At 37.5% G+C, this 22,937-nt stretch overlaps 1 pseudogene; it reads right to left on the bottom strand.

Moving 5' to 3' along the window:
* Positions 1-16,893: 16,893 nt before the first annotated feature.
* Positions 16,894-17,844, bottom strand: LOC126063652 (olfactory receptor 10C1-like; annotated as a pseudogene).
* Between the last annotated feature and the right edge of the window lie 5,093 nt (positions 17,845-22,937).

The following is a 22,937-nucleotide window of genomic DNA, read 5'->3' as shown; positions in this document are numbered from 1 at the left end:
AAAATACTGAAACTAATAGAAGAGTTCAGCAGAGTATCAGGTTACAAGAAAAACATACAAAAATCACTTGGATTCCTCTACATCAATAAAAAGAACATCAAAGAGGAAATCACTAAATCAATACCATTCACAGTAGTGCCCAAGAAGATAAAATACTTCAGAATAAATCTTACCAAAGATGTAAAATACCTATGCAAAGAAAACTACAAAGTACTGCTGCAAGAAACTAAAAGGGACCTACACAAGTGGAAAAACATACCTTGCTCATGGATAGGAAGACTTAACATTGTAAAAATGTCTCTTCTACCAAAAGCGATCTATATATACAATGCGCTTCCGATCCAAATTCCAATGACATTTTTTAATGAGATGGAGAAACAAATCAACAACTTCATATGGAAGGGAAATAAGCCCCAGATAAGTAAAGCATTACTGAAAAAGAAGAAGAAAGTGGGAGGCCTCACTCTACCTGATTTTAGAACCTATTATACAGCCACAGTAGTCAAAACAGCCTGGCACTGGTACAACGACAGGCACATAGGCCAATGGAGAAGAATTGAGAACCCAGATATAAATCCATCCACATATGAGCAGCTGATATTTGACAAAGGCCCAGTGTCAGTTAATTGGGGGAAAGATAGACTTTTTAACAAATGGTGCTGGCATAACTGGATATCCATTTGCAAAAAAATGAAACAGGACCCATGCCTCACACCATGCACAAAAACTAACCCCAAGTGGATCAAAGACCTAAACATAAAGACTAAAATGATAAAGATCATGGAAGAAAAAATAGGGACGTTAGGAGCCCTAATACAAGGCATAAACAGAATACAAAACATTACTAAAAATGACGAAGGGAAACTAGATAACTGGGAGCTCCTAAAAATCAAACACCTATGCTCATCTAAAGACTTCACGAAAAGAATAAAAAGACCACCTACAGACTGGGAAAAAATTTTCAGCTGTGGCACCTCCGACCAGCACCTGATCTCTAAAATCTATATGATTCTGTTAAAACTCAACCACATAAAGACAAACAACCCAATCAAAGTGGGCAAAGGATATGAACACACACTTCACTAAAGAAGATATTCAGGAGGCTAACAGATATATGAGAAAATGCTCTCGATCATTAGCCATTACAGAAATGTAAATTAAAACTAAGATGAGATTCCATCTCACACCAGCAAGGCTGGCATTAATCCAAAAAATACAAAATAATAAATGTTGGAGAGGCTGTGGAGAGATTGGAACTCTTATACACTGCTGGTGGGAATGTAAAACGGTGCAACCACTTTGGAAATCAATCTGCCGTTTCCTTAAAAAGCTGGAACTAGTACTACCGTACGACCCAGAAATCCCACTCCTCGAAATATATCCTAGAGAAATAAGAGCCTTTATATGAATAGGTATACGCAGACCCATGTTTATTGCAGCACTGTTTACAATAGCAAAAAGGTGGAACCAACCAAGGTTTCCATCAATGGATGAATGGATAAATTATGGTATATTCACACAATGGAATACTACGCTTCGATAAAGAACAATGATGAATCTGTGAAACATTTCACAACATGGAGGAACCTGGAAGGCATTATGCTGAGTGAAATGAGTCAGGTGCAAAATATTGCATAAGACCACTATTATAAGATCTTGAGAAATAGTTTAAGCTGATAAGAACATACTCTTTTGTGGTTACAAGAGGGGAGAGGGAAGGTGGGAGAGGGTTATTTACTGATTAGATAACAGATAACTACTTTAGGTGAAGGGAAGGGCAACACTCAATACAGGGGAGGTCAGCTCAACTGGACTGGACCGAAAGCAAAGAAGTTTCCTGAATAAACTGAATAGCTTCTAAGATCAGCAGAGCAAGGGCGGGGGTTTGGGGACTATGGCTTCCGGGGATATCTAAGTCAATTGGCAAAATAAATTCTATTTAGAAAACATTCTGCATCCCACTTTGAAGTGTGGCATCTGGGGTCTTAAACACTAACAAACAGCCTTCTAAGATGCATCAATGAGTCTCAACCTACCTGGATCAAAGAATAATGAAGAACACCAAGAACACAGGATAATAAGGAGCCCAAGAGACAGAAAGAGCTCAATGAACCAGAGACTAAATCATCCTGAGACCAGAAGAACTAGATGGTGCCCGGCCACAACCGATGACTGCCCTAACAGGGAGCACAACAGGGAACCCCTGAGGGAACAGGAGAACAGTGGGATGCATACCCCAAATTCTCATAAAAAGACCAGACTTAATGGTCTGACTGAGACTGGAAGGACCCCGGTGATCATGGCCCCCAGGTCTTCCGTTCCCCCACTACAGGAACCATCCCCGAAGCCAGCTCGTCAGACATGGATTGGACTGGACGATGGGTTGGTGAGGGATGCTGGTGAGGCCTGAGCTACTTGGTTCGGGGAGAAACTTGAGACAATGTTGGCACCTCCTGCCTGGAGGGGAGATGCGAGGGTAGAGGGCCTTAGAAGCTGGCAACGTGGTCGGGAAAAGAGAGAGCAGAAGGAGGGAGCAGGCTCTCTCATGGGGGGAATGTAATTGGGAGTATTTAGCAAGTTGTATATGGGTTTTTGTGTTAGAGGCTGACTTGATTTGTAAACTTTCACTTAAAGCACAATAAAAAATTATTTTTTTAAAAAAGAGAAAAATCATTTGTAACATTTTTATCCCCCAATCTTGAGAATTTGAATAACTGATGAAGGAATTTTCTGATTGACCTTTTTTTTATTTTTTTGAAGGGGGGCTGTCATCTTAAATGTGGAAGAGGAAAAGACCTCTCTATGATACCCTTTTCACCTAAAGTGTCTAGGGTGCTGGCTGCTTTCTAGGCAGAAGAAATTTACTTTTTTAAAGCAGCAAACCCTGGAGACCAATTGGAGGCGTAGTGGGTAAGTGCTATGGCTGCTAACGAAGAGGCTGGTGATTCGAATCCGCCAGGCGCTCCCTGGAAACTCTATCGGGCAGTTCTACTCTGTCCTATAGGGTCGCTATGAGTCGGAATCGACTCGACAGCAGTGGTTTTGTATTTTTTGTTTTTTGTTGTTTTTGGTTTATAGCACTCTTGTATCATTGCCAATAATCATCTTTGTCCTTGGATAATATTTATACAAATATTGTTAATTAAAAATGAAGTCATTCTCAGAGTAGTATGTTTGTAGCAAACTATTCTGATGGGCTCTGAATAGTGTGATTCCCACTGGATGAAAAAATAACACTCTTTTCTCAAAGATACCTGTGCCAGTTAGAGAGAGACCTAAGAGAGCTATAATCATGCCTTTGAGAAGGTTAATGAGAAGATGGGACCCAACTGGTCTCAAGGTACAATCAGGGTGTTGGGAGATAATTTCCGAAACTTCTTCAGACAAATTGATACAGTTTTGTCATAATGAGCTATAGGTCACACCAGGACAACCAGGTGATTCCCACAGGTAGGATGAAACTTTCCCAACCTGTGTTTCGTATTATAAATTACCTTAAAGACATGCAAAATACCTCACCATTATAATCAGTCTCATTGGGCCCTATTAAAAAGTGAATGTGGTCAAGGAACAAAATTAGAAAGAACCTTAAGAAATCCCTGGATAGGTGATTAAAGTGCAATTTAAATGTTTAACAATATAAAGTCAGAGAGAAATTTCTGTAATTTTCCACACTTGTCTTACACTCACAGGAGTCTCTTGAGTGGATGCCAACATTATTAGAATAATTCTCAAAGAGTCCACATATTAAAAGTAACTGTATAGTATGTCTGCAAACACAACTCTTTACCTCCTTCTATGTAAAATTACATTTGCCCTTGACCACATATCTTAACATTTTTTTTAATTTATCTGTAAGAGTAATTTATAGCTTCAAGTTTAAGCTCATTTTATATTCTTTCATCCCTGGAAGTTAGTTTAGAATTAATTTTCATTTGATATTCCTTCAGTGGGAATGGTAATCTTATATTATTAATTTGTTTTAGTAAACAAAACATAGAATAAATGGGAAAAACATAGAAGCTCTTTTCCTAAAGCTGTTTCCTTTCTCAACAAATTTAAATTGAATTTTCTCTTGCTTTTAGCATTCACGTGTACCAATGATATATGCCCAATTCTTTGAAAAATTTAATGTATATTTTTCTTTAAAAAAATCAATTTGAATGGGAAAATAAACACTCTCTACTGAGACTCTACCAAAATTTATTGGAGAGAGTTCAAAAAAGATATTTCCATTAGTAAGTTGGATAAATATTTTACAATGTTTATGTCACTCAATTAATATACTCTTTGTATTAGTATTCCCTTTAGGACCTATCAGATTTGTAGATACTATCGATGTATGGGCAATTATTCAGGCTGAGTACTTCTGTTCTGGACTACACTAGCGGCTCAATGAATGATGCACTATTATCAGCTGGTACTTTTAATCAGATTAGCTACACAACAGAATAATGAATTAATTTCACCATCAATGCTCCTGAGAGTTGATATCAGTTAAACATAAAAATCACATCACAAGCAATAACAAATAATAACAAAACATGTATACACAAGGTTTGAAGAATAGCTACTAAAGATTATACTTGTGTGGGTCTTTTCAAAGACTCTATACTCAGTCACCATAAAAAAGTTTTTTTCTCTGGTACCCACCAATAATTTGGGATAACTCTGGGAAAATAATTATGACGAAGAATTCCCTGTGATACCAAAAATTGGTAAATATAAGAGACCAAAATGGAAAGAATGCTGAATCTCCATTTGTTATCTACCCAAAACAATGCAATGGGTCTTTCTAATTACTTCTTCAGAATAAGGAAAACAAAGTATTACGTTAGCTGTTGATCAAAAGTAAAGCATTTTACACCTGATTGAAGCTAATTCCAGGCATTATATAATTAGGCTATAATTGAATATTTTACATTTTCCAGAATCTCATATCACATAGAAATTGGAAGTTCAGATTTTAACTGGGAGAGGTAGTGTTTTAAAATCTAAAGCTTTTCCCCAAACCAGACATTCTTGTTGTCATTTTTAGTTAAATAGGGAATTTCAGTCTTGATGAGAAAGAATATAGGAATTACATATTCATTAAGAAAATTTTAATTGTAGTTGTCTATTTTATAGCACTAGTGCATATAAATAATCTCCAAAAGCTTAGGAATCATATCCTACCGAAAGATAGAAACCAGGAAGAAGGAAGAAACCAAGATTTAAATTTTAAGTATGCTCTTTCAGTGTTTAAAAAAAAAACAAAAGTGTTTTGTATGTGTGTGTGTTTTACTTCACAGAAATGCCTTAAAATAATTTAATCTCATCAGCAATTCAAAGTAAGTAATTTCTTCTCTTTGTTGCCTAAACCAGTAGCCAATTAGAACACTCATGAACGGTTTCATCAATGAAGAATTTCATGTTTTTTAAGACAGTCTATTTAATTTTCTAAAAGACCTGCTTCTTAGAAAAGTTTTCCTAGTATTGAAGAGAAAGGTGCTTTTCTGTGACTTTCTCCAGTTGTTTTAAGTTTTGTCCTTTTGGTCCTTGTGAGCAAATCAAATCTCTTGGGGTAAGTCCTGTAAACATGCAATGACAATAACCCAGTCTCCTTGTTTCCACATTCAACTTCTCTAATGACATCACCCAAACCTTATCAGCCATGCCCAAACACAGCAATCCTGATCACCGCTATGAACTTGCTCTATTCTATCCAGATCTTTCAAATGTACAAATTACTAGAATTTAACACAATGCTTACTCATTAATTTATTTCAAAAATGCTTGTTTAGTGCTACCTAGACCTTCCTTTAAGATGGAGATGCAGGGCGTAGAGCTCCTGGATTGAATATTGTGAAAATCACTGATGGCCATGAAAAAAGCCACCTCTTCTCTCCAACAGCTTATCAGTTACAAGAAAGAGGTGTTTCAGGGAGTTACAAATGCTACAGAGAAAAATAAAATAGTGTTAGGAACAAAAAAGTGAGTCAAACTTGACATGATCCTCATTTGGCATGCACAGAAAATCCAGTGAAGGAGTAAGGGAGGGGATGATTCTAGTCATTTAGGTAGATTTTAAATAAATTTTAATAAATGTAATACTTTTAATAAAACTGTATATGTTACTGTATGCTCAGACTTAAAATGTCACAATGTGTTATATGTTATTTAATAGCTTAAAAATGTCTGTACCTAACATACATTCGGAAACCCTGCTGGTGTAGTGGATAAGTGCTACCGCTGCTAACCAAAGGTCTGCAGTTCAAATCCATCAGGCGCCCCTTGGAAACTCCATGGGGCAGTTCTACTCTGCCCTATAGGGTCGCTATGAGTCGGGATCGACTCGAGGGCAATGGATTTTTTTTTTTTTTTTTAAACGTGCGTTCAGGAACAATAACTCTGATAGAGCTTTGTCCACCAGATGGCGCTGCGAGGGAGCGTTTCATGGGCAAGACAATCAGTAAATAAAACTGTATCTGAATTTCTTTAACTGGTAAATATAACTATATAGTCATTTCCTCTTTTATAAGGCATTTATTCAGCAATTAATTAATTGAATTTATTGTATTGTTTAAACTGGAAAAAACGTATACTTTAAATATTTTAGTATAGGATAACATTCTGGATTTTATCATTGTTACTAGATTAATTAATATTGACATATTAATCAATAATTAGTAGGAAACAGGTGGCACCTGTTTTACCTAGTGACGATCGTAAATAAAAAGTGAGAGGAGGCTTTATATGAATTTTTTGAATCTTACTTAGTCATTATTTTAAAAAGTTGCAAAATTAAAACATAATGACAGTGCATGTATCTCCATCTTGAAAAGGTCTAAATAATAATCCTATAATTTAGTTTGCCTATTTGGGAAATTTTTCTTGAGTCAAGTGTTCTGTTCCAAAGATTATTTTTTTCCAGTTCTTTCCTTCTGAGGAGAATAGGAAAACTTCATAAAATTAAAATCCTTGCAAATCTGCCAAACAAATCAATGGCTAAGAATTATTTGACCCTTAATGTATGAATGTTACACATTGAATAAATTTGCATCATTTTTTAATTACTCTTAATGAATACATGCATGCTAGCATGCTAAATTTTTTGTATTCGCTAATGAAACCCATTTTAATTTATGAAATGTATAGGGAAAAACCTCCAATTCCCAACTGCTGTTGAGTCGATTCTGACTTGTGGTGACCCCATGTGTGTCACAGTAGAGCTGTGCTACATAGGGTTTTCAATGGCTGATTATTTTGGAAGCATAACACCAGGATTTTTTTCTGAGGTACACCTAGGTGGATGTGAACCTCCAGCCTTTTGGTTACCAGTTGAGTGTGTTAAACATTTGCACCACCCACTAACTCCTACAGAAGAACACTGAACATTTTAATTATATAAGATGGGTCAGACTAGAAGAATAATCTGAGGTAATATTTAGTTTTTTCTAGAAGAGTAATAAAGATACAGCAAAAATAATTACCTGTGCCTAAGTCTCTAGAATTTCAGTTAAAATGGTTTTTGCTTTAGCTGGGATTTTTCAGTTATTGATAAGAAACACCTCAGCTCAGAGTGATATGAGCAAATGCTAAAGGGCAAAGGGTTTGTCTCACACAACAGAAAATTCCAGTGTATTATTAAAGCCAGATTCAGAGACAAATACGTCATCATGACTCAACATTTATATAGCTGAAGGCAGTGTTTTCCTTCCACTGACATTGCTCTAAGTATGCTCTTTCCTGTGATGTAACACTCTGGAGCTCCAGAGTTACATCTTCCAAAATTCAAGTTTAATGCAAAAGATATCACCTTCTTATCGTTTCCTTAAATACTCAAGGTCCAATACTCTTGGTCATAATTGAATCACGTATCAAACTTTAAGCCAATCTTTTCTGCCAGGTCTTGGGCACATGCCCATCCTTGAATTCTCTGAGGCTAACTTGTAGTTTGAGAATTGGGAAGGTTTGTTTCTCCAATAAGGTACAAAACGAAGAGACAATGGTTGCTAGGGAGACAAAAATTAAAAATTGCCTCTTACACATTAAGATTAATAAGGGAAGTAGAAACAATAGTAAAATTGTTAAAATAATAGTAAAATATAAATAGAATACATTTCTTTCCTCTAACCCATGATGGGTGAGGTGTCAAGACAATTTACAACTTGATTGTTTTATCTGTCTTTAGTTTCCAAACAAATTCGGAAGCTTCAAAATGCAAATTGATTAATTGATTTTGGGACTAAGGGTGGGGTTAGGCAGAATAATGCCAGATGACAGAATTAATATTCCATGTCCGTGTTTTGTATTTACCCTAGTATTCTTTTTTTTTTTTTTTTTCTTTTAGCCTTAAGAAACTTTGAGTACCTTGTTAGGTTGTTGTTGCTAGGTGCTGTCAAGTTGGTTCCAACTTACAGCCATCCTATGTACAATGGAACAAAACCTGCCCAGTCTTGCATCATCCCAACAACGTTTACTATGTTTGAGTCCATTTTTGCAGCAATCTCATTGAGGGTCTTCCTCTTTTTCTCTTACACTCTACTTTACCAAGCATGATGTCCTTCTCTAGGGACTGGTCCCTCCAGATAGCATGTTCAAATTATGTGAGACAAGAAGAAGCATTATGGCTGTACTTATGCCAAGATAGCTTTTTTAGAAGAAGTACAACTAGAATGTTCCTTAGACAGTTCATTCTTCTGGCAGTCCATGGTATAACCAATATTCTTTGCCAACACCATTATCCAAAGGCATCAATTCTTCTTTGGTCTTCCTTATTCACTGCCTAGCTTTCACATGCATATGAGGTGACTGAAAATACCATGGCTTGGGTCAGGCACACCCTAGTCCTAAAAGTGAAAGCTTTGCTTTTTAACACTTTAAAGACGTCCTTCACAGCAGATTTGCCCAATGCAATGTGTCGTTTGATTTCTTGACTGTTTCTTCCATGGGTGTTGATTGTGTATACAAGTAAAATGAAATCCTTGACAACTTCAATCTTTTCTCCATTTATCATGATGTTGCTTGTTGGTCCAGTTGTGAGGATTTTTGTTTTCTTTATGTTGAGGTGTAATCCATACCAAAGGCTGTGGTCTTTGATCTTCATCAGTCCTTTTCACTTTGAGAAAGCAAGATTGTGTCATCTGCATAACAAGGGTTATTGGTCTCCCTCCAATCCTGATGCCACGTTCTTCATGTAGTCAGCTTCTCAGATTACTTGCTCAGCATACAGGTTGAACAGTATAGAGAAAAGATACAACCTTAATGCACACCTTTCCTGATTTTAAACCACACAGTATCCCCTTGTTCTGTTCGAATGACTGCCTCTCTGTCTTTGTACAGCTTCTTCATGAGCATAATTAAGTGTTCTGGAATTCCCATTCTTGGCAATGTTATCCATAATTTGTTATGATTTATACAGTTGGATGTCTTTGCATAGTCGATAAAAAACAGGTAAACATCCTTCTGGTGTTCTCTGCTTTCAGCCAAGATTCATCTGACATTAGTGATGATATCCCTAGTTACACTTCCTCTTCTGAATTTGGCTTGAATTTCTGATAGTTCCCTGTAGTTGTACCACTGAAACCATTTTTGGATTATCTTCAGCAAAATTTTACTTGTGTGTGATGTTAATTATATTGTTTGATAATTTTTACATTCTATCAGCTCACTTTTCTTCAGAAAGGGCACACATATGGATTGCTTTCAGTCAGTTGGCCAGGTAGCTGTCTTCCAAATTTCTTAGCATAGACAAATAAGCACTTCCGGCATTGCATCCGTTTGTTGAAACACCTGAATTGGTACTCCATCAATCCCTGGAGCCTTGCTTTTTGCCAATGCCTTCAGTGCAGCTTGGGCCTTGTCCTTCAGCACCATTGATTCTTGATCACATGCTACCTCCTGAAATGGCTCAATGTTGACTAGTTCTTTTTGTTACTGAGTACCTTCACCTTAGCCAGTTTATTCTCAGGTTTCAAACTTCCTGATTCCTTTGTTTCTATTGTCAACAGAAAACTAATACTAGAGACCAGGACTAGTCAGGCTCTGAATGTTTAGTTAGTTGACTGAAGAATTTACTCACCTTCCCGGTTTGCCTGAAGGCCTCATTGCTACAACTATCTAAGGCAATATTGGAAGTTTCTTATGAACAATTGCTAAATGATTAAAAAAAAACATTGAGCATGTTTTACCAATGATTTTACTCTGTATCTGGAACAAGCAGGCAGTGAACTGCTGCATCATCCAGCCATTTCTAAGTGTTGCCCCTGAATGACAGTGGAGAAAAGAGTATAATTTGAAGGAAAAAGATGTATCATAGAATATTATTTAAGAGTATGGATCTATCATTTACAAATGGTGTCCCAATGGCAATTTTTAACTACTCTGAGCCTTCGTTCTTTCATCTGTATAATGGAGATAATAATACCTCCTTTGTAGTATTGTTGCAAGATGTTAGGAATACAGACTTTGTAAAACACTCAGGACAATAACTAGCATACTTGTTGATTGCCATGAAATCAATTTCAACCCATGACGACCCCATGTAGGACTGCCCCATAGCGTTCTCAAGGCTGTGACCTTTCAGAAGCAGATTGCCAGGCCTGTCTTCTGAGGTGCCTCTGGGTGGGCTGGAACCACTAACCTTTTGACTAGTAGTCCAGGGCTTAACCTTTTGCATTACCCAGGGACTGCATATAGTTGGTGCTAAGTGAATATTTATCTAACTATTTTTGCCTATTTTGTTTGTAAAGATAGATAACCTGGGGTCAAAATCTACTCTGTACTCTCACAAAGGTCAAATATTTGGCTGTATAGAAAGGGATTAGGAAATTGCAAGATCTATGGGCAAAGACAAGCACTTTAGAACTTTTTGCCTCTTTAAACTTCACTCAGATGGGAGTACCTTAGTTGGCTGCAATTTCTGCATCGCTGCAAGCATCCAGTTGGAGAATTGTGGTCCAGTTTCACATTTTCATGGACATGTTGATTTTTATAAATAACTTTCTTTGAGGCATCCCAAATGTAATTTATTATACTTGTCGGAGCACCCTTCCCATGTCTCGTGAGAAGTAGAGGGAAAATCTTTTCATGGACATGACAGTTTTACAAGTACAATAATTCTATCTGCCTCACACCCTCTTCAGTCTGTTCCTCCAACACAGCTTGGTAGGGACATGTAGATGGCTGGGATAACCTTCCGTCTTCTCAGTAAGTCCAATTATTTGTGACTCATTTGAAGTCTTCTCTAGCATTTAAAGTACCTCTTTCCTTCAGCTTTTTCCTCAAATGAAAGTGCTAAACAAGTTAAAATCCCTACTCCCCACTTGTCATGTATTTAAGCAATAGTTTCAGTGACTATAACTTTACTACATGATTTTAAAACACTTAAACATCTCAAAATGAATGAAATAAAAACTTTGACACCAGTTTTTTTTTTGTTGTTTTTAATTCTTTTGGAGGTTTGTAGAAGTATTGACTACTAGAGATTTCTGGTACTTAAAATCAGTTTTGGCTGTGGGAGTGCTTATGCCAAGAAGTCTTTTGATTCGGATGAATTCTCAAGAAGCAGGCATGTATTAATAAACTCTATCTTTGATGTCCAAAATGTTTTATTATTTATACTCCAGATCAACACACTTTTTCCTCCCATACATTCTGAATAGAACACTTTTGTGAGGTTATTTCTGGAACCCCCCTTCTTACTATTCAAAACATACAGCCAATATTGGTTTTCCATTTGTGATATGTGTGAAAACTATTTTTTAAACTTTCATTGGGGACGAACTACTGTAGAGCCCAAGCAATAAAATGTGACACAGTTTTGGCCAAGACTTTTATTTTGTTTCTTTTTCTCTGAACGTAGCACGATTTCGAAATCCCAGGCAATTGGAAGTTGAGAGCATTCAGTAACATTACTTCTGGCTCAAACGTGGGTTTCTTAATAGAGTTCAATCAGTCCATATAGCAACAAAGCTTCCTACAAGTGTCTTGCAGGCAGTGAGTGTTTAAAAGTGAGAGCAAAACAATATAAGAGATCAGACACTCTGTGATTGCTAGTGGCTGTTGGACTGGTGTGTGTGTGGTATTCATTGTGTCTCAGAGACAACTAAGAGACAGCTTTGGAGGTAATGAGGCTCTACCACTATGCAAGTGTGGCAATGAAGCCTTCAGCCATTCCACTGTTCTAAAGTTGCCCTCACCTTAGGCTATCACAGTGGAAAGAAAGTAGGCTGGGCAAATTGAAAACATTCACTTCTTTCCAGCAGGAGAGAGCACAAGTCATGTTGTTTAGCAAACAGGAAATGGATATATATGTTCCGCTTCTACTTCCAGTAATGTTTAGTCTCTCGGTATAAAATCTCCTCATGTGTCCAACTCCAGTTGTAATTCTACTGATAAACACTATATGTCCTGATCCTCCCCACCCTCAAGTTTAGGAGCTAGGTGATAATTTGACTAAAATGATCACTTGAACAAAGCAATACATTGTGTATTTAATACAAAGAAAGACAGGAAAATTAAAAAAAAAAAGTCTGCTACTGTTGAAAAATTAGATAAATAAGAAGAAATTCATATAAATGCCGTATTTTCATCATCAATATAGTAAATACGTATGTATGTATATGCATATTTTTTTTTCCATAAAATAAATGGTGAATGTAAGGTAACTAGAAGGACCAATGAATGATATGAACATCAGACATCAGGAGTTTCTGGGTGGTGCAAATGGCTAACGTGTCCAGCTGCTAATCGAAAGGTTGGAGGTTCAAGTCCACTCATGGTGCCTCAGAAGAAAGGACTGGTGATCTATTTCAGAAAGATCAGGCACTGAAGACTCCATGGAGCACACAGTTCTACTCTGACATACATGGAATCTCCATGAGTTGGACCTGGTTCTGATCACATTCTAGAGTCTGAAGTGGTTTCCTAGTTAGCAGATTCAGCTGCTTCACTGTGTGTCTTCTTGGAGTATTTATCGTTTGCCTGTCTTGGACACTACTGAGAATATTGGAGATTTTCCACTAGAGAATATTATGATTATATAATCATTAAAACAGTAATACCTAAAAATCTTCCCACTGGAACTTAAGAGCAAAACTACGTATTATATTTCATATTTATGTCCCACAGGATCAAACTTATTGTTCAACTATGTTTTAATTAATTGTTCTCACTTGAGTGTAAGAAATCAGGGCACACAGAACACTATGGCTTGGCTGGAAGTGTAATCAGAATTGCTAAAAATACAAAAATCTCTGTTACAAAAACCACAATTCTTGAGTTCATAAAAATGTATCAGAATAATTTAAAATACACTGACTTTTATCAAAACATATCAGCTTTAACCAAGTTAATAATGTTGTTGTTGTTGCCTGCCATCAAGTTGGTTCCAACTCATAGTAACCTTACACAGCGGAAGTGCCCCCTAGGCTGAAATCTTTACAGGAACAGATCATCAGGTCTTTTTTCCCATGAAGCAACTGGTGTGTTCCAACTGCTGACCTTTTGGTTGGCAGGCGAGTACTTAACCATTGTGCCCCCAGTTCTCCTTAAAGTTATAATAATAACTAACTATTGTGTGACTACTCAGTGTCAGGTTATGTACTCAGCGATTAACTCCTTTCACCCCATCTTGTCACTAAAACCTATTTAAAAAAACCAAAAAAAAAAAAACAAACCCACTGCCATCAAGTCAATTCTGACTCATAGTGACCCTATAGGACAGAGTAGAACTGCCCCATAGAGTTTCCAAGGAGCGCCTGGCAGATTTCAACTGCCAACCCTTTGGTTAGCAGCTGTAGCACTTAACCATTACGCCACCAGGGTTTCCAAAATCTATAAGCATTACCAAAAAGAAAAGAATTATCTCTTCTGCTATTTGATCATATTAAAAATATTAAGAGATGAAGTTCATTGGGAGAGAATTCCATAGAGAAAATTATAAAGTATCATGTAGATTGAATATACAGAGGCTGCTTTGTACTGGAATACACACGGAGTTACCCAAGTCATTCTAGCCAGTGGATCTGCATAGCCAAATAATAGCAGAAGTAAGAACTAAACAAATAAAAAGAGGCCTGAAAGTACTGCTCAGTATGCCTAAAAAAGTTGCCGTGTTTCTCTTTGTTTATCTTTAAGACAGCTAAGGTATTTGTCCTACAAGCAAATCTAGTGGTGTCATATCACCTCGTGTGACACGTAGAAATATTCAAAACGGTGGATGTTCTGATGAACTAATGCATACTTAGCTGGTTGCCTATTTAATTTTTCACTCATAGAATTAAATGGAAGCAAGCAGAGAAAGTAATAGTGAAGTTGATTAATTATATTTAATTTAAGTAATGATGGGTCATGATAAATCTTTCATTGGGTATATTGAAAAATAATCATTCTTAAACACATTTCATATGCCTGTATTCTTGAAACTTTTACCTGTATTTCTTCTCCCTACTGATTAATTTTAAAATGTTTAATTCGTATTTGCAAAAGCTATTCTAAGGAAGTAACAATTTTAGATGCCTAAAAAAATAATCTAGTGGGGCAAAGAAAAGTCGTGATATAATGAAAAGGAATTTATATAGCAAGATTTTCTCCTGTGAAAGAGCTCTATAATTCCACTGCCATAGATTTGATTCCAACTCACAGTGACCCCATGAGGTATCCACGGCTGTAAATCTCTACAGAAGTAGACTGCCATATCTTTCTCCCATGGAGCCGCTGGTGTTATCCAACCGCTGACTTTTTGGTCCGCAATTAATTGCTTTCACCACATACAGTTCTATCTCTTGCCTTTGGAAATGAACCTACCGTTCCACAAATGGAGTTAGAAAATGAGAGAGGGAAAAATAATTATTAAGATATCAATCCTTATTTTCTATTTATACCAATTCTTTATTTTACATACACATAATTCACTCCTTGTATTCCAAATACAAGACTCCTTCCATAGAGTAAAAGTGTAGCTTTTGCTCACAGTGTCTCCTTCCATAACCCTTGAAACTCACCATTCCAAAGTACTGGAGATGCTTTCTTTATGGCAAGCCCATATGTGCAGAGTAGAACCGCATTCCACAGAATTTTCAGGGCTGTGACCTTTTGGAAGCAGATTGCCAGGTCTTTCTTCCAAGATCCCTTTGGGTGGGTTCTAACCAACAAACTTTCACCATGAGTCAGAATCAACGGAGAGCAACTTTTTTTTTTTTTGGTTTGCAGATGCTTTCCAGGTGCCAAATATCCACATCTCTGTGCTGAGAGCATTTAGAGAAGTCTATTCCAGTCAGCAGGAGAGCAGTAGCATCAGGGTTACTATCCCCCAGCAGCAGCCCTGGGTGTATGCAAATGAGCATGTATATTCCCCAACTACATATATCCAGGGGGCGGTGATGGTGGTTCAGTGGTAGAATTCTGGTCTCCCATGAGGGAATTCTGGGTTTGATTCCTAGCCGATGCACTTCACGGGCAGCCACCACCATGATACATGTCGCTATCATGTTGAACAAGTTCCAACAGAGCTTCCAGAGTAAGATTGACTAGAAAGAAAGGCCTGGTGATCTACTTCCAAAAATAATCAATGAAAACCCTATGGGGCACAATGAAGATGGTGCAGGACTGGGTAGCAAGCCATTCTGTTGTGCATGGGGTCTGCATGAGTCCAGGGTAACTCGAAGGCAGCTAACAACAACAACCTAGACCCAGAGGAAGGCGAATCTCAGGGCTGTGTTTTACACTGTTTCCACACAGGTTTAAATTCTCATAGCCTTCAATATTACCTGGCACAGTAATGGAACATTTTTTGGCTGCCTTCCTTTCCCTCCTTCATTGTCTCACTTTAGAGGCCCTCTGAAATACATTACTCACACTGTATTAGGGTTTGATTCTAGGGTAACAGCATTAAAATAAAATCAAAGGTGGACATTACAAAATGTCACTGAACGTTTAATTATTTTGTACCTCACTTCTCCAGTTTCCATAGAAACTTAATATTTGTTAAAAAGTTATTTACTTTATTCTCTTGTGGAAGCCTTGTTCGTTTTTATTCAAGGGGTCAAAAATATTATGGTTAATTAGTTACAATATTATAAACAGTTTCTGAGGGAAATTACAATCCAAACCAACACATTTAAACAGGGTTCACAATAGTAGTAACAAGAGCTAATGTCACAAAGAAGTTCCTTTAAAAACTTCATTCATTTGAAAACAATAACAACAACAACAAAAAAGGATCTAGTTCTGGATAAAGATCCAGGGTTCCTTATGGTATTTATAAATTATATATTTAGGGTTGTTTCATAGTGTTCTCATCCGTATTTATTAATGACTCATTATTTAAGATGATAAGTTAAGGGAGTGCATTCCACTTAAGAACTTAAATTCTAACAGCTTGTATTTGTTTTTGCTTTTTACATTTATTTCATTTTTCCAACAGCTTAATATTTGATATTAAAAAAAAGTATCAATTACTTCTTCCTATTATTTTAAAAATCTTTTCCACAAGAAGAACACTTTGTTTTCCTCAGTAAAATGGCATGAAAAATACTCACCTTAATCCTATTACTGTTGGGGAAGAAAAAAATGAATAGTAACTGACACTCAGGAGATGCCCAGTAAATATTTTTGAATGAATGAATGATTAAATAATTTCATGATCCTACTGCATTTACTGCATACTTTCCTCTTGTTTAAATACATTGAAAAATATAGAACAAATCCAATGGTTTTCTGGTTCCTAGGCTATACAGGTGTTAATGATTGTGTGCGCGTATGTATATATAATCATTAAAGTAGTATATATACATAGAAAGAGAGACAGAGACAGAGAGAGACATTGATCGTGAAGTCTCGGGTGACTTCTGCGTACAGCAGTGTAAGTTTTATCTGCTATGGCCTAGCTGTCTAGGTTTAGGCCATTTGTCAAAGAGGGTTCCTTTGTGTTACCCTTTGAAAGGCTTCCTTCACTTCCTTGTTCCTCAAGGTGTAGATGACAGGATTCGGAGCAGGAGTGACCACTGTGTACATAAGAGCGGTTGCTTTGTCTGTTTCTGGAGTGTGGGCGATCTTGGGATGCAGATAAGTGAATAAGGCAGTTCCATAGAACAGAGAAACAACCAGGATATGAGAAGAACAAGCGGAGAACGCTTTGCATCTGCCAGCTGCTGAGGGGATTCTCAAGATGGCTATAAGAATATGCACATGGGAGCACAGAATGAGGAGACAGGGGCTCATAATGAAGAGCATGGAGATAGTAAACAACACAATCTCATTGTGGGAACTGTCAACACAAGCCAATTTCACCACAGGCATGATGTCACAAAAAAAGTGCTGAATCTGTCCTGTTCCACAGAAGGACAGAGTGAAGATTCAAGTGGTCTGGACTGACTCCACCACCACTCCAGTGGTCCAAGATGCTGCAGCCAGTTTCAAATACACATGAGGGCCCGTCAAGAGAATATAATGCAGCGGGTAACAAATAGCCACAAATCAGTCATAAGCCACGGCTGCTGGCAGGCAGCACTCTGTCAGCCCCAAGATGGTGAATATGAACATCTGAGCTGCACAGCCTCCTGTGTTAATAGTCTTTGTGTCTACTAGCAGGTGCACCACCATCAGAGGCACCACACTGCTGATACAGCACTTCTCCAGAAAGGAGAGATTCACCAGGAAGAAATACATGGGAGTGTGCAGGAAAGGAGTGATCCAGATCAGGCAAATGATGATGAGATTTCCTCCCACTGTAAACAAGTAGATAACTAAGGACACCACGAAGAGCAAAGGCTGTAACTCTCCTAGAGAGGAAAAAGCCACAAATGTGAATTTGGTGCAAAGGGACCGGTTTCCACCCACCACGGGCTCAGAGCCAGGCATCTGTGGAGACGAGAAAGAGAATACATAATACTTAAAAGATTCCAATCACCTAACACAGGTCTCCATCAAACCTCAGCCAAAGAAGCTCTCCTAGGATCAGTGGTCTGAGCTGAGAACCAAGATACCTGGATTCCATTTATTAAACCTTTTTAAGTAAGTTTCAATTAAAATGGATGCAATATTCCTTCCTTATTCTGAGTTGTGTATCTTATTCTTTTGTTACAGACATTTAAAAAAATAACCACTTTTAGTTACAGATTCAGATTTTCTTGTTTTCATATCAGTACTATAATTATATGCACATTTTTTTATTATTACATAAGTAATATATTCTAAAGGAGGTCACATGCCACCTAAGTATATAGAGTAAAAAGTAATTATTATGATCTTGCAAATTCCACAACCTTCCTTAAAACTACTTATCACAGTTTGGAAGAGAATGTATTTCTAGATATTTTCTTATATATTTACATACATATTTTTGCTTATCTTGATTTTAACACAGTAAGTCAATAACTAGGAAGCTAAAATCCAAAGAAGTCAAAGAATTTCCTTTCCAGAACATCAATGTAATTTTACAGAATAGTATGAATAAGGACTATACCTAGAGTCACAAGCACCCTAAACTTACTTCTTATTGGGTTCCTAGACTTTCCAGAATTCTAAGTTGTAGTATGGTAAAGGAGTAGGCTGTATTTCTGTCTTTACTAGAGACCATAGGGATTGCATCTACTGCACAGCTTAATTATATTTGTCTCAAGAGAAATTTGTACAGAAACAACAATAAATGCTCGATGTGCAATTTGGTTCCCCTTTCCTGAATACATTTTCCAGAGATAATCTATTGCTGTCAATTGCATCACTTAAGTACTCAATCTGTAAAACTAAAAGTTTCTAATTAATAACCTTCATGCAATTTAAATCACTATTGAACTTTATGCATGTTTGCCATAGTAACCTTCTATAAACTCCTCAAATGGACAGTGCAAGCTGTCAGGTTTTTTTTACTATTGGTAGGTAGAGTGGAGTAGACGTACACACACAAAAACCAAACCCATGGCCATCGAGCCAATTCCTACTCGTAGTGACCCTATGGGACAGAGTAGAACTGCCCCATATGGTTTCCAAGGAGTGCCTGGTGGATTCAAACTGCCAGCCATTTTGTTAGCAGCTGTAGCTCTTAGCCACTATGCCACCAGGGTTTCCAAACAGCACCATAAACTTCACAGATAACATCCACTTTACTTATTATCTACAAATTAATTGTTAGCCGCATAAATAAACAGGGCTGATCAGGGAAATTCCAAATTTCAATGGAATTAATTAAACTAATCTATCAAACATTTGAAAAAAATGCTTTTGGGCCTTGTCCTCAAGAAATGAAAAAATATGTCCATTTTCAAGAATCTCAATTCCTTCTTTCTCTCACTGCCTGGTCAATATTGCAAATTCATTGGGGTGGACATTAAGGGAAGTAAAAATGGAGTTTGAGAGATCAATTAAGAAGCTATTGTGTTGGGTAGAGAGGTCTTTTCTCTTTCCACAATTTCCATGTGAAACCAAAAGGATTTTAGACATTATTTTTCCCTTCTCATAAAATACTGCTCAAAAAATTGTTTTTTTTTTTTTTTTTTTTGCCTTTTGGGGTGGTAGTATTTCTCCAGTCAGCGTGTAAGCATTGCCCCACAAATGTACAGTATTGAGAAAGTAGTGGAGACGGAAGACAATGTGTTCTGCTCATGGACACAGACCCCTGGGCAATTGTAGTGAAAGGTCAGGCCAAGCATGATCAGTGCATGTTTATTTACATTTCTCTACTCTAATGTCCACCAAAAGTCTGCGTTGTGTCCATTTCTCAATCTGGTTCTAAAACCAGAGAAAGATGTTTTAAAAAATCATTATTAGTAAATGATTGGAAGTAGTGTTTCGATTAAAAGAGAAGAGTCAAAAGTTCTAAGCTTTTGGTCCAGATAACTGGGTAAAGGCCATAATGTTTGGTGAGAGAATGGTCAGGTGAGAACAAGCACTACTAGAAATAATAATAAATTATGGTGCGGTGTGTTTGATTACTTTTGTGTGGCCTCTTTAGTCATGGTCTTGTAACTCCCACCCAAGTGATTGGGCGAGACTGTGTGATAGGGTAACTGTGGCCTACCAAAAGAACTGGCCGGTTTTTCCATTCTGCTGGGCTTGAAATGAGACATCCCAGAGAAGGGAAAGAGAAGATCCCACCACTACTAAGGAAGAACAGCCAGGATCCAGCACATCCTTTGGACCAAAGATCCCTGCACTGAGAAGCTCCTGGAAGCAAGAGGCCATGAGGAGCGAGCTGTAACCCTGAAGACGGTGATACGTGGTGGCTGGAGAGACCCAGCAGGAGAGACCTGGCAGCAGAGATCCAGCAGCCGGAGGCATGGTGGGTTTCCCGGCCCACAGAGAGAAAAAGCTGACTGCCCTTGAGCAGAGGCCTAGGGCCAGGGAGCGGTGTGCCTATGGACACAGCTGGGAAGAGGTGTCCTGATGGAAGAACTATATCCTGAGTGCTCCTGAGCCAGAATTGTAACTGTTACTTCACTAACAAACCCCAGAATCCTGAGTATTGTCTGTGAGTTCCATGTGGCCATTGCAATGAATTAACAAACCCAGGAGAGAAGTAGAGTACTGTAGGTGGGATAGTTCATGTCAGAAATGGTGAAAACGGGGGAGAGAGGAGACATGTGTGACCTTGATTCTCCTTCCTAGTTGTGAAGTTAGAGGGGGTCAGACTTCACCTCCAAGCTCTTTTTACATATGGGCTCCAAATTCCGTGATGATTTCTCACATCCAATCTAATCCATACAACATGATTTGTGAGTGGTCCAAAAAAAAAAGATGGATCATAGCAATATCAAATTTTTGAAGGAAAGCTAAAAGAGTGTTTAAGGGGGACTGATTAACTGTGTCAAACATTTCTGAGAGGTGAGGAGGAAAGAAGCTTTGAATTTTCTGTTGATGTTTAGCTATGCATTGGTTATTGACGAACTCAGAAAATAATAATTTGAAAGTGAGGTAAGGGCATGATTCAGATTGAATTGATTTACAAGTAAACTGAATTTAAGAAAGGAAAGAAACTAGTAAGGCCAATACATTTGAGGAATTTGGCCGTGAAGGAGAGAAAGTACACAGGGTGATAGAAAAAGAAAGGATACAGCCAGCTTATTTTATTATTGTTACTTACTACTATATTTTTAAGATGCAAAATCATTAACCTGTTCAACAGCTGGTAGGAGGCAGCTATTTAACACAAACCTTTTCTTTCCTACATTTTGGCAATAGAATAGTGTAATGGATTGAATTGTGTCCCCAAAAAATATGTGTCAAGTTGGTTAGGCCTTGTGTGGTTGTCCTCCATTTTGTGATTTTCCTATGTGTTATAAATCATAATCTCTGCCTGCGGTTAAAAGGATTAGGATGGGATGTAACACTCTTGCTCACATCGCCTCCCTGACCCAATGTAAAGGGATTTTCCCTGGGATGTGGCCTGTACTACCTTTTATCTCTCAAGAGATAAAAGGAAAGGGAAGCAAGCAAAGAGTTGGGAACCTCATACCACCAAGAAAGCAGCACCAGGAGTGGAGCACATCCTTTGGACCTGGGGTCCCTGTGCTTGAGAAGCTTCTCGACCAGGGGAAGATTGAGGACAAGGAACTTCCTCCAGAGCCAACAGGGACAGAAAGCCTTCCTCTGGAGGTCACACCCTGAATTTGGACTTGTAACCTACTAGACTGTGAGAGAATAAATTGTCTTTGTTAAAGCCATCCACTTGTGGTATTTCTGTTAGAGCAGCACTAGATGACTAACACAAATAGTTTCACTTTAATTTTAATTTTTGAATTAAGGTATCAATTCAAAACTATGAGCATCTCATGGTAGAACAAATACAAATAAACCTATATGCTATATTAAGACCTTGCACTTCTAGTACTTACACAATGTTTGATGTGGGATAAGGATTCTTTGACTTTTTTGTGTATGTGAGAGAGCTTAAATTCACCCATCACTTGACAGTATTAAAATCAACTTTGTAATAGTAGTAGTAGCAGTAGTAGTGATATGACTAGTAGTAAATATATATATATATATATATATATATATATATATATTTGCCATCAAGTCAATACCAACTCATGGTGACCCCATGCATATAGAAATGCACATAGAGTTTTCAATGGCTGTGATCTTTCAGAAGTAGATTGCCAGGCCTTTCTTCTATGGTGCCTGTTGATAGATTTGAACTGCCAACTTTCCAGCTAGTAGCTGACCACAGAACCACTTGCACCACCCAGCGACTCCTATAACTAAAAGTAGTAGCTAATAATTTTAGTGCTTATAATTTGCTAGATACAAAGTCTCGCCATTTACACGTATTATCTTCCCTAATTTTTATAACAACTCTATTAAATAGCTATTATTGTTACCCCCATTAGACCAGGAAATGTAAATACAAAGTTCTTAAGGGATTTCCCAGTGTAGTATATTTACAAATGAGTGGGGCTGGGACCTGAAGCCAGGATGTCTCCTTCAATACCAACATAACTAATATTTTCCCCTCCTTTAATTGTTCTCTGTTCTGTCTTCTAGGTCAATTTTGGTGAGATAGGGTAGAGACTTGTTGAGACATTGTATGGGAAAAAAAGGAAGTGAAAGCCCTCTAAGGGAAAAAGAAGAGTGTCCAATCATTCTAGTTATTCCCCTCATCTTCAAGAACTTATTTTAAAGAACGTGAATTATATTGTTTTCCATTTTTCATATTACAGTGCTGAGAGTGCAAGTCAGTTCTTAAAGAAAAACAGTAAAATGATAGAGGTATAAAACAGAAGTTGTGTGATTTATAAGACCTCTTTAATAGTCATATTCATACTTACAGAAGAGTATTTATTAGCAAAATAATCAACCAATCAACTAAATGAAGAAACTAAATTTTAAACACGTTCAACCAAAAGCAAAGCATGGTTCTGAGTGGCAAAGAGCTCAGCTACTAACCAAAAGATCAGCATTTTAAATCCACCAGCCACTCCTTGGAAAGTCTATGGAGCGGTTCTACTCCATCGGAT

The sequence above is a fragment of the Elephas maximus genome, chromosome 20 (genome assembly GCF_024166365.1).
Source record: "Elephas maximus indicus isolate mEleMax1 chromosome 20, mEleMax1 primary haplotype, whole genome shotgun sequence".
NCBI lineage: Eukaryota > Metazoa > Chordata > Mammalia > Proboscidea > Elephantidae > Elephas > Elephas maximus.
The sequence above is the reverse complement of the archived record's forward strand: the minus strand, read 5'-3'. Positions and strand labels throughout refer to the sequence as shown.